Below are 12,341 nucleotides of genomic sequence, written 5' to 3' on the forward strand. Positions count from 1 at the left end.
GCCCGACCACTCATGATTTCTTGGTACAAAGAAGGCAAAGACTCCTAGATGACAAAGACTGTATGAAGAGAATGCTCTGCCTGGGTGAGCATGGCAGAGCACTTTATAAGTGCCGAAAATAATGTACTCATTAATTCATTGTTTTTTGTAATTGAAGCACCACCTAAAGTAATCGACTCATCCTTATTTTTTCCCCTAAGCCCTAGTAGTCAAGTCACTTAAGTGATTATTGTTATTGAAAAGCAGATGCAAAGAAGTTGTCCTTTTCTACCTTTTTGAGGTGCTTTGTGGCTGGTTGAAACCTGAGGGACCTCTCTCTTGGGGATTCTTCAGGCTTACTATGGAGTCCAGTCCAAACACTTCCCAAACTCCTGGATCTGCGCTTTGAGCCAGCAGGTTGTCCTGCGGAAGCCTACTTTCTCTAGGCTTGGGGTGAGGAAGCCTCGACCCTACCCTGCCTCTCAGGAGTATTTGCTGGAAAACAACACAACTCTCCAAAGAAACCTCTGCAAATCTTCCCTCTTTTACACCTGCATCTGACTGGGGGTGGAGTCAGAGAACCAGCCTGGGCCCTTTTGACTTTTAAGTGTTTTCTTGGGCACCTGACTTCAGGGTGCAGTTTGGATTGCGTCTCTGTGCTTCACAGCACAACGCATGTAGCACCAGGTGTTACCCAGAGCGTGGCCTTTTATGTAGTGAAAATACCAAACTGTGCAGCGGGGAAGCTAGATGCTGGTTTCCAGCTGATGAGTTCCTCTGAGGATGAGGGACAGAGGAGGAATCTAAGGAGAGAGGATTCAGGTCTGGTTGGAGTGTGGCATTTCTTCCTAGAAAGAGTTTGAATTACCATGGCAAACTGTTGACACCTGTCTGCATTTCGTGGTGGGTACAGAACTACCTTTCATGTTATTTTCTCTATTTTTCTATACAGACTTTTTTTTTTCTGTATGTTTGAGATGTTTTATAACTTTAAATTCGTTGGAAAAACAAATTGAGGTGACAGTAATTTTTCTGTTTGAGGTTTCTCTCTCCCTTTGTTTATGCTCAAAGACAGGGGACATCGACAGAAACTGTCGCAGCTCCGCACTCAGACGTCCACAGCCGCGTGCACCTGCCCTTCCTTCCTCCAGGCTGGATACGGGGGGTGGGGGGTCGCCGTCCCTTCCTCTCTACTCTGGGTCCCCCCAGAAACCTTGGGCGGTGCATCTGCCCACAGCTTTTTCCCTTGAGATTGTCCCTTCCTGCTGACTTGCTGGCAGTGGTTTAAAATGCACTGGTGCCTCCAGCCCAGCTAGTGCCTGTCTTGCGTCGTGTCCACGGACTTCCTGGAAGAGATGGACCGTCTACCGGCTGGTCTTGGTTTTCAACCCACTCCCATCTGGTTTCTCTCCCATGAAGTTGTCCTTGTCAAGGTCAGCCGTGACTTGTGTGTCACGAAATCCCACGGATGCTTTTCCGTCCCCAGCTTCTTCACCTGTTGGCAACATTTGCCACCCCTGACTGCTCTCTGCTTCTGAGGTCCTCTTCCCATGATTTCCAGCGACACCTTCTTCTGGTTTTCCTCGGACCCCTCTGAAGAAGGTCAGCTCTTCTTTCTTCATCCAGCCGTTAAGGACGGAAGACGACCAGGGCTTGTCCTAAGCCCTGTGCTCGCTCTGAATTTTTTTCCCTAAGTGACAGCAGTTACTCCCAGGGTTTCTCTCCTTTTCCCAAACCTCTACCTCCGGCTCTGGCCCCTGTTCTCTCAGCCCGGGACCTGTCTGTCCAGCCGCCTCCTGAATGCCACGGGCATGATCACAGACACGTGGCTCTCAGTACATGCAGAACTGAACTCACGAGCTCATCCCTCCCCTGTGGCTTTGTCTGCCAGCCTTGCCTGTTCGGGAGGTGGCACCGCAGGCCGTTGGGTTGCTGAGGCCCCAAACCTGGGAGCGCTGCTTGCTCTCTCCCTCTCACCCACACATCACTCCCGCGTCCACGCAACCCCCAAAACCTGATAAATCTCCCTCCGAGCTGTCTTTCAAACCCTTCTTCCCTTCCATTTCTCAGGGCTGAAACCCGAAACCTGAGTACATCACCTCCTAGCTGATAATTTTAACTCTGTAAGAGCACTTGCCATTTAGATATTTTCAATCTAAGAATATTTCAGTACTGGTTATATTTCCTTCCGATTTTTTTTTCTTATTGCAGTATAATTTGTATAAAATGAAGTTCTCCAATATTAAGTTGTACTGTTTCATCAGCTTTGACAAATGTTTTCTCCTAATGTAACCCTCACCTCTGTTAAGACCCAAAGCATTTCTCTCTCCCTAGAAATTTCCTGATCAGTCACCCATCAGTGCAACCATGGGTCTGATTTAGTTTTTTAAATTATTTTAAAATGTACTTTTTAGGAATTCCCATTGTGGCTCAGCAGTTAACAAACCCGTCTAGTATCCATGAGGATGCGGGTTCGATCCCTGGCCTCACTCAGTCGGTTAAGGATCTGGCGTTGCCGTGAGCTGTGGTGTAGGTCACAGATGCGGCTCGGATCCTGCATGACTGTGGCTGTGGTGTAGGCCAGCAGCTGTAGTTCTGATCTATCCCCTAGCCTGGGAACTTCCATATGCCCCAGTACAGCCCTAAAAAGACAAAAAAAAAAAAAAAAAAAAAAAAAAAAAAGTGTTTTTTAAAAAGAAAAACACCTCACCTTAGAATAAAACACAAAAAGAGGAGTTCTCTTTGTGTCTCAGTGGGTTAAGAACCCAACACAGTGTTGTGAGGATGCAGGTTCAATCCCTGGCCTTGCTCTGTAGGTTAAGGATCCGGAGTCCCAGTGAGCTGCCGTGTAGGTTGCAGAGGTGGCTCAGATCCCGCATTGCCGTGGCTGTGGTCTAGGCCGGCAGCTGCAGCTCTGATTCGACTCCTAGCCTGGGAACTTCCATATGCCACAGGTATGGCTGTAAAGAGAAAGGAAAAAAAGAAACAAAACACAAAAAGATGTTCCAGACCTTAAAAATGCTGTTTTAGCAGTACTGACAGGGAGCGCTTCTAAAGCAGAGACGCTGCGGCACGTGGGGGTTGACGTTCGCTGTCCTGCTTTGCAGCCGAAATTGTCTACTAGTAAGTTCAGTGCAAGTGGGAAGGGGCGTCCCCGCTGTGGCCCAATAGGATGGGCGCTGTCTCGGGAGCTCTGGGACGCAAGTTCCGTCCCGGCCCAGCGCAGTGGGTTACGGATACGGCGTTGCTGCATCCGTAGCTTTGGTCTCAACTGCGGGTCACATCTGATCCCTGGCCCAGGAACTCCCTGTGTGGTGGGGTGGCCGAAAAAGAAAAAAAACCTGGGTAGGAAAATATTTGCTGATTTTCTAAGTTACCCATAGAGTATGATAGAAATAGTTTAGACCAACCTTTTAAGCTGACTTATGATTTCGACACTCCTCTCTCCCTCTGAGTGTAGAGAGATCCCTGCATGTATGTTCAGGTACCATCGGCGTGGAGCCTGACATGAAGCCCTGCTGTCCCGGGGGCCCAGCTGTGCCAAGGGTGCCCTTCCTACCCCTGCTGCTTGGCAGTCACAGCGCTGCCCTCTGGGGACTTTATCCGTGAAGGAGTTTCCTCTAACTGCTTGGAAGAACGCCTGATGTCCAGGAAAATCCCACAAGACGGGTGTGGGTCCTGCCCTTCCCTGCTTCCCCTTTCCCAGCCCACAGTTCCTCCCAAGAAAGTGCTGAGCGTCAGCAAAAGAAGTTAACCCCCGGCAAATTTTTAAAGATCAGTATCTATTGAGAAACTTTTATACATATATGTACATAAAGCAATGCAAATAATAGTTATTTTTATTTAACTTACAAAGAACTCTACCTTTCTCTTTAGATGAAATGTCCAAATCACAATCTCCCCCACATTTAAAAAAATCTTATCAAGGCATGTGTGGACTCTGGTGTGCTAATATCTTTTCATTTCTCTGTGATGCTCTTTCTTTTAAGTCATACCTTAAAACTCCTAGCAGTTAAAAATATAGATCAGAAATTTTAAATTAGTTTGTCATTCACTTGAATATTAAATTCTTTTTTGTTTGTTTGTTTTTTGTTTGTTTGTTTTTTTGTCTTTTTGCTATTTCTTTGGGCCGCTCCCGCGGCATATGGAGGTTCCCAGGCTAGGGGTCCAATCGGAGCTGTAGCCACCGGCCTACGCCAGAGCCACAGCAACGCGGGATCCGAGCCGCGTCTGCAACCTACACCACAGCTCACGGCAACGCCGGATCGTCAACCCGCTGAGCAAAGGCAGGGACCGAACCCGCATCCTCATGGTTCCTAGTCGGATTCATTAACCACTGCGCCACTCCGGGAACTCCTGAATATTAAATTCTTAAAGAACTTAGCTGAACTAGGAAACTGACGTGTTTAGTCATAGGCTAGGTATAGCAGAGGCAGCCAGATATGTAAGCTTATTTATACTGATCCAGCAGCGGATGGAGTTCTAATGTAAAGGACCTCTTTAAAAATAAGATGTATTTGTAGACTTCCCGCTGTGGCACAGTGGGTTAGGAATCCTACTGCAGCAGCTCAGTTCACTGAGGAGCTGTGGGTTCAATCCCTGGCGTAGTGCAGTGGGATAAAGGGTCTGGTGTTGCCGGAGCTGTGGCATAGGTGGCAGCTGCAGCTTGGATTCAGTCCCTGGCCTGGGAACTTCCACAGGCCGTGGGTGCAGCCATAAGGAAATTAAAAAAAAAGAAAAAGAAAAAAAAAAAAAGAGGTATTTAGGCTCCTCCATATGGTTAGCTCAGCCCTTCTTGTTTCACAGCTAGGCCGGATTTGGGTCATTGAATGGAGACCCACAGTGTCGGGGAAGGAGCAGGCGTGCTGCACCTGACACTTGGGAGAAAAGAACCCTACCAGGCCCCAGCCACTAAGGCTGTTTCACTGATCCCCACATTTTTTATTATGCATCTCTACTGGGCAATTTTTTCTTTGCATAATCCCCGATATATGTGTACCTGTATTAATATATGCATTATTATACTTCCACAAATGGGAATTTTAAAATATATGTATTTATACATGATTTTGTTTAATTTCCGCAGCATTTGCATGTTACAGAGGATGCTAAACCTCAGGAACTTGTCCACAAGGGCACATAACTTACTAACCGGGTGATATTTGACAAATCCCAAACCATTCAGGGCCTCAGCTACAGAGTTTTAGATTCCAACTGTGTGCCCTCTGCTAGCTCTGAACGCCCTGAGCTTCCTGCTGTTGCTAATACTCATCTAAGCTAACTCTCTGGTTTAATATTTCTCAGCACATATGGCCTTATTATGATCCATATATCAATAACTTAGAATTTTAGGAATTAATGAGTGGTGGAAGAAAAACTAAGGGCCTAAAATAGAGTCAAGTTAGCTTAGTCTTCGGTACAATTTTTCAAAAGTGGCTTTTTTGGCGGGGGGGGCATGTAGGCATATACTGCCTGTTAAGCAACAGCCACTCAGGCACAATTTATGAGAGATCCGTTGTCTTCAGCTCCGTAGGTCATTCTGTCAGTACATCTTCACGAGGATCTTTGGATAATTACCTTTCAGCACGTCCCCCGCACAGCCAAATGAAGTCTGTGACTTCTCTGAGTTGCTTGTGTGGCAGGAAATAACTGCCAGCGTGGTAGGTCCTCACTCACTCTCCAGCAGGCAGCCAAAACCATTTTCACTTAGAAACTGTCTCAGTGCACTTTCTTTACATGTCAGCTACTTTCCTTCTTTGTAAAAATTGCTATGACTGTGACTGGAGATTCCCTTGTGGCACAGTGGGTTAAGGATCCAGCGTGGTCACTGTGGTGGCTCGGGTTCGATCCCTGGCCCAGGAATTTCCGTGTGCCAGCCAGCACAGCCACCAAAAAAAAAAAAAAAAAAAAAAAACCTATGATCAAAATAGCTGTCATCTGTCTCTGAAGCATTTTCGATAGGTTTCGTTTTGTTTTGTTTTTAGACTTCTTTGGAATTTAAGAGAGAAATGGCGAAGGCAATTTTAGATTAACACCTGTCTGAGAAATTCCAAAATGAGAGATGGCCATCTGGTTTGCATGATTTGTAATAGTTTCAAAATAGGATCTTATCATTCCAAACAGATTTTTAGGCTATTCTAAAATAATACTTAATTTAAAAACTGCTGCAGCTATCAACATTTTACTATTGAACTGAAAAGTGGATTGTTAGATGTTGGTGATGTTCTCACTCCAAGAAAGAATGCTGCTGTGACCTTCCTGTTCTCTGAGAGACTGATATGGGCCATGCTTCTCATTCCTGGGACTCACATAACCTGAAAGCCCATCTTAGATTCCTCTGTGCTTAGGTCAGGCCAAAAGTATTCAACTACAGTAGCTCCTTTTTTTTTTTTTTTCTTTTTCTTTTTTCTTTGTCTTTTCAGGGCTGCACCCTCGGCATATGGAGGTTCCCAGGCTAGGGGTCGAATCGGAGCTGTAGCCACTGGCCTACACCACAGCTCACAGCAACATCAGATCCTTAACCCCCTGAGCGAGGCCAGGGATCGCATCCTCATGGTTACTGGTTGGATTTGTTTCCACTGAGCCGTGAGGGGAACTCCTACAACAGCTGTTAAGATCTGAATTTGACCAAGGTCATCCCTACCTTGGGGCTACTTTAAAATTTGACTAGCTCTCTTGCCTCCTATTACAACTTTGCAATGAATTTCCTGGGTACATCCCTAAAATTCTACATTTTAGAAGTCCCCAGGTTAGTGTTCACCAGCTCTATTTAGTGCCCTGCTGATCTATGTCTACCTGGGCTTTTGTCAAATCTAGTGCTAAAGATTCATAGCGAATCAGCTGTACTTCATTTTTTTTTAATTAAAAGGAAAATGATTCAGAGAGCATATTTTTTAAAAAGTCAGGAGTTCCCAATGTGGTACAGCAGAAACAAATCCGACAATATTCATGAGGTTGCAGGTTCGATCCCCGACCTCACCCAGTGGTTAAGGATCGACATTGCTGTGAGCTGTGGTGTAGGTCACAGACAAGGCTTGGATCCCGCATTGCTGTGGCTGTGGTATAGGGTGGAAGTTACAGCTCCGGGTCAAACCTAGCCTGAGAACTTCCGTATGCTGCAGGTGTGGCCCTAAAAAAAAAGCAAAAAAAAAGTCAAGGCCACTATCTTAAAACTGTACCTAAAACAGTGAATGAAACTAAAACTGTAATTGCCTGTAAAATTGGATGCTGGGGAAGTTAAAAAAAAAAAAGTGTATTTGAAAAACCAGTGAATGGGAATTCCCATTGTGGCTTAGTGGATTAAGAACCTGACTAGTATCTGAGGGTGTAGATTTGATTCCTGGCCTTGCTCAGTGGGTTAAGGATCCAGTGTTGCTGCAACTGTGGCATAGATCACAGATGCAGCTCAGATCTGGTGTGGCTGTGGCTGTGGTGTAGACCAGCAGGTGTAGCTCCAATTTGACCCTTAGCCCTGAGAACTCCCATATGCCGCAGATGTGGCCCTAAAAAGAAAAAAATAAAAACCAGTGAATGTTCATTGTTGCAAGCTTTTTGGAAAGTGGTGTAACAATTTGTATTATAAACCTTTTAAGACTGTCTACCTTTTGACCTGGAAATTTTCCTGCTGAAAATTGAAGAAATAGTCAGAAATTCAAGCAAATACACAAATATTTATGTATTTCATACACTAGGCCATAGACTAGAACAAACACCGACAGTGAAGCCAGGTTGCCTCATTTTCCCATTTCTTACTAGTGTTGACTTGCTTTGACCTCCATCCGTTTCTCAGTTTCTCCATCTGTAGTCCCCACTCAGAGAGTTCTTATAAGGAGATACAGGAGTAAGGAGGGGTCCACTATTCATCAGTTACCACAACGATGCTGCATAACAAGTTACCCCCCAAACTCACTGACACTCAATGAGCATTTATTTCTCACTCACACATCAGTAGGTCAGCTAAAGTTCAACTCTTCCAGGCTGGGACTGGCTCCAGGCTATGGACTACCAGGGGCCTGTTCCTTTCCTGGCAGTGCCTCACGTGTAAGAAGCCAAGTCCAAGTGCACACTTTGTGTCACCTCTACTCAGAAGCACTGGCCAGAGAGTCACATGGCCGGGTGCCACATCACTGAGGCAGGGAGAGTGGAGCAGGAGGAAGGAAGGAATATTTACAATCCAGGGGCTGATAAACTATTTCTATAAAGAGCCCAATACTAAATATTTGGGGCTTTGCTGACCGTATAGTCTCTGTTGCAATCACCAATTCTGCCACTGTAGCAAGAGAGCAGCCATAGACCATAGATCAACCAATGAAGTGGCTGTGTTCCAGTAACTTTACTTACCAAACCAGGCAGCAGGCTGGATTTGGTTCAGAGGCCACAACTGTCTCACCCCTGACTGATTTACCACACCATATAAGAGTTTTTTTGAGGATAACCGTTCCCGATACATGTAGCACTAATAAATACTGGCTCTTACTAATAATGTTGCTACAATCAATAGACCACAATATTGGAAATAATAAAAATGCCCAACAATAGAAATAGGGTTAAATAAATTATGGCGTACCCATACTGTAAAATGTTATGCATTCATTTAAATATCATATTTTTAATATCAAGACTATGCAATGGCCTAGGAATGTATTTATAGTGCTTTAAGTGAAAAAAAAGGGATAAATGATATTTATCCTATGAGCCCAATTTTATCTTTCTTAAAAGATAATGTATGTTATATATGTACATTATGCAATGGCCACAAAAGAAATACACCAAACTGAATCATTTACCTTTTTTTACGTAATTATTTTTGTCATTCTGGTTTTTTACTGAGATATAATTGACATACAATATTGTATTCATTTAGATACACCACAGAACAATTTGATAGATGTGTATATACTATGAAATGATCACCTCATTTTTTTTTTCTTTTTGGGCCACCGCACAGCATGTGGAGTTCCCGGGCCAGGGATCAGACCTGAGCCACAGTTGTGATCTGCTCCACAGCTGCAGCAATGCCAGATCCTTTAACCCACTGTGCCAGGCTGGGGATCAAACCTGCATCCTGGCACTGCAGAGAATCCGTCAATCCAGATGTGCCGCAGCGGAATCTCCCACAGTTACTTTAGTTAATATCCATCACCTCACATAGTTACAATTTTTCTTCTTATGATGAAAACTTGTAAGATCTCCACTCTTAGAAACCTTAAAATATGCAGTATTGTTAGCTCGAGTCACTGTGCTGTACATTTCACCCCAGAACTTACTTATCTTGTAACTTGAATTGCATCATTATTTTTGCCCATTTTCCCTATACTGGGTGTGTACTCTTTTCTGGTATTAAAATACTTTGATGAGAGAAAAAAAAAAAAAAAGAATCTAGGTCCATCGAAGACTGTTCTAACTCTGATGTAGTTACCACTTTATGTGTCACGAGTTTACCTTCAGAGATGTCTGAGAATAGACTCGATGGATACTTTCCAACCTGTTGTATTTTAAAATTAAAGAGAAGCTGTTCTGTTCTTCGGGGGTCCAGCAAGCCTGTGGCAGGTGCAACCAACGGAAAGAGAATCCCTACGCACCTCTCAAGTCAGGGCAACAGCAGCTCCCCTGCTGACCACATTCCCTGGGCACCCGCTGCCCTTTCAGCGCCACCGCAGCAGAAGGTTGCTGCGCAGAAGTGAACCACCGCCCCAAGCCCCGCTTGGCCACCCCAGTATTTGAACATGCACATGTGCTGTTCTCAGGTAGCAGAGGGACATGAGGTTTCAATGGTTAATTGTCACCATGTCTGCAAGCCACACAGACGAATCTTAGGAAAGGAAACTTCAGAACCCAGCAGCTTTCTTCATCAATCTCACAGAACAGTGACTCACATTAATTTCCTTTTAAGAAGCCCTCTATAGTAATCAGGTTCATCTAAATTATAATCAGTTAGCCTCTGGATGCTCCAAGATTCTAAACGCTGTTGAAAATTATGTTAAATTAATCAAAGTATACAACCTTAAAGGTAATGATTCCAAATAAATTTGCCCTAAATCTAAATACATTTGCCCCAAATGTACCTCAGAATCTGAAGTTCAAAGGGACCATGTATTTAATCTCCAGGTTTTAGTAAAGGGACTGTTAGGGAATTTAAGTGCCAGCCAGGATCCCCATGTAAGATTGGCATGGGGATATTGTATGTTTACTAAATCCTAGACCCAGTATTGCGCCTCAGACGTGCTAAGAGGGGAAAATGCACACCTACCTGGTCCGCCCATTCTGGGTGCCAGGATATTAACTGAAATACTAAGATAGTGTGACTCCTGTTTGGAAACTAATCTATAACCACTATCTCAAGTAGTTCTTTAACTTGGGACTTTATGTATATAAGCCAAAGATTTGTTGATAGTTCCTGAGGTCATGATATGGAATGAGAACTATTCACTTAAACATAAATGAATATTTTATATTAATTACAGTACATATATGAATATATCATATTAAAATATATTACAATATATAAAATATAGATATATTACAATACATATGATATATTGAATATATTATAAATATATTTACAATACAAATATAATACAATTGATTGTATTAAATATATTTTATTTATATTGTATTAAATATACTTAATTATATAATATAAACATTAAACTACATAAGTATATAAATTTAACTTATATAAATTAACTTATATACATATATCAAATATAATTGACATGTCTATAAAATATGTACAAGTACACACACTATTAATGGATTTTAATGGCAATCCCGTCCTCTCCGCTAAGGAAGGAGGAAGAACCCTTTATCAGAACGGCCAAGAAAACGGTCTCTGTTCTGGCCAGGACCTCCGCATTGCTTTTCTCTCCACCCTTAGGCCCTGCTTTGCTGAGCCTCCTTGGGAGTGACAGCCAGCCTGTCTCCAAAGATGACCGCTCAGTGAGCCGTGCCCCTGGTATGCATGCCACGTGGGGGACCCCCACTCCATCGGATCCGGCCCTGTGTAACCAGCAGGGTGGGGTAGGTGTGATGCAGCTTCCACCTCCGTCTCTGGGGACACTTGCTCTGGACTAAGTCAGCTGTCATGTAAGAGGCCCCACTGCCCTGAGCACTGTGCTCTGAAGAAGTCCAGCTACACATGCGGCTGTTCCAGCCGAATGGCTGGACGCGAGAATCAAACAGCCACCTGTGTGCCAGCCCCGTCAGTCCTTGTCACATGCCTGCCGCCGCAGTCATGAATGCGTGAAAAACTCGCGAGAACTGACCAGCTAAGTCCAATCAACTCAGAACCGTGAGACGTAAATGATTTTTGTATAATGAACTATGTCCACTGGGTTTGGAGGTAGTTCATTATACAACAGTAGAAAATTGGAACCCTTAGCTTTCTTAACCCTTGTCTTTCCGCACAGTTAAAGAGCTCTTGCGAATACTAATATTCCTCTTACGTAGAGTCTAATGGAGGCACAGGTCCCTCCCACATGCTCTGTAAATGCCGCCTGGCTCCCTGTTCATTAAAAGCCTTCTAGAGTTCCTGTTGGGGAGCAAACCCCACTAGTATCCATTGGAGGATGCAGGTTCGATCCCTGGCCTCGCTCCGTGGGTTAAGGGTCCAGCATTGCTGCAAGTTGCAGCATAGATCATAGATGCAGCTGGGATCCGGTGTTGCCTTGACTGTGCTCTAAGCCAGCAGCTGCAGCTCTGACTCAGCCCCTAGACGGGTAACTTCTATATGCCGCGGGTGTAGTCATAAAGAGCCAAAAAAAAAAAAAAAAAAAAAAGCCTTCTGTGTGCCTTCTCTTTTAATCCTGGGGATGCTTTGCTCTAACTTTCTTGGCCTTACAGCTCTTTCAAAGGTGTGCCCAGATTGTGGTTTCTAAAACAGCAGCAGCCAGTCAAAGGATTAGAGTCCTCAACTTGCAGCGGAAAGTGCCATTTCCTCATTGTCTGAGACCTGAAGTCGCACCCACCCCCAGGCAGTTCTGTGACACTTTCCATGTTAGGCCTTTAGACTTCCTCCTGGAGCAGCTGACTTGGGCAAAAACCCTTTAATCATTCTCATGTCACATCAGCCACATGTCACATCAGCATACGGTTGAACTCTGTGTTTTCACTCTCTCTCCCAAGGTTCAAGAGCAGTGAACATCAAATTCTGCGTTTTAGGCAAACAGGATCAGTGGTTAGACTACATAGGAAAGCACGTGTATGATTAGCATGTTGATTAACCCTTCGTTGGAGAGGGTCACACGGGGTCGGTGAAGGCATTAGTAAAAATATTTCTTAACCCAAGTGGTAGTTACATGGCTATTTACTTTCTAATTATAAGTTATACTTATGCATCTTAAATAATTCTATATGATGTATTT

The 12,341-nt window shown here is 44.2% G+C and overlaps 1 protein-coding gene across 6 annotated transcripts in view; it reads left to right on the forward strand.

The window, feature by feature from the left end:
* FAM69A (family with sequence similarity 69 member A) overlaps positions 1-12,341 on the forward strand; it is a 129,926-nt gene that overhangs the window by 70,743 nt on the left and 46,842 nt on the right. The window contains exon 1 of one of the 6 annotated variants that reach the window (XM_021090227.1): positions 861-882. The exons of the other annotated variants lie outside the window; for them this stretch is intronic. The gene's annotated coding sequence lies outside the window, so the exon portion shown is untranslated. Of the gene's footprint in view, positions 1-860; positions 883-12,341 lie in introns of those variants that run through there. 6 annotated transcript variants of the gene reach the window in all.

This window comes from Sus scrofa, chromosome 4, assembly GCF_000003025.6.
Source record: "Sus scrofa isolate TJ Tabasco breed Duroc chromosome 4, Sscrofa11.1, whole genome shotgun sequence".
In the NCBI taxonomy this organism is placed as follows: domain Eukaryota; kingdom Metazoa; phylum Chordata; class Mammalia; order Artiodactyla; family Suidae; genus Sus; species Sus scrofa.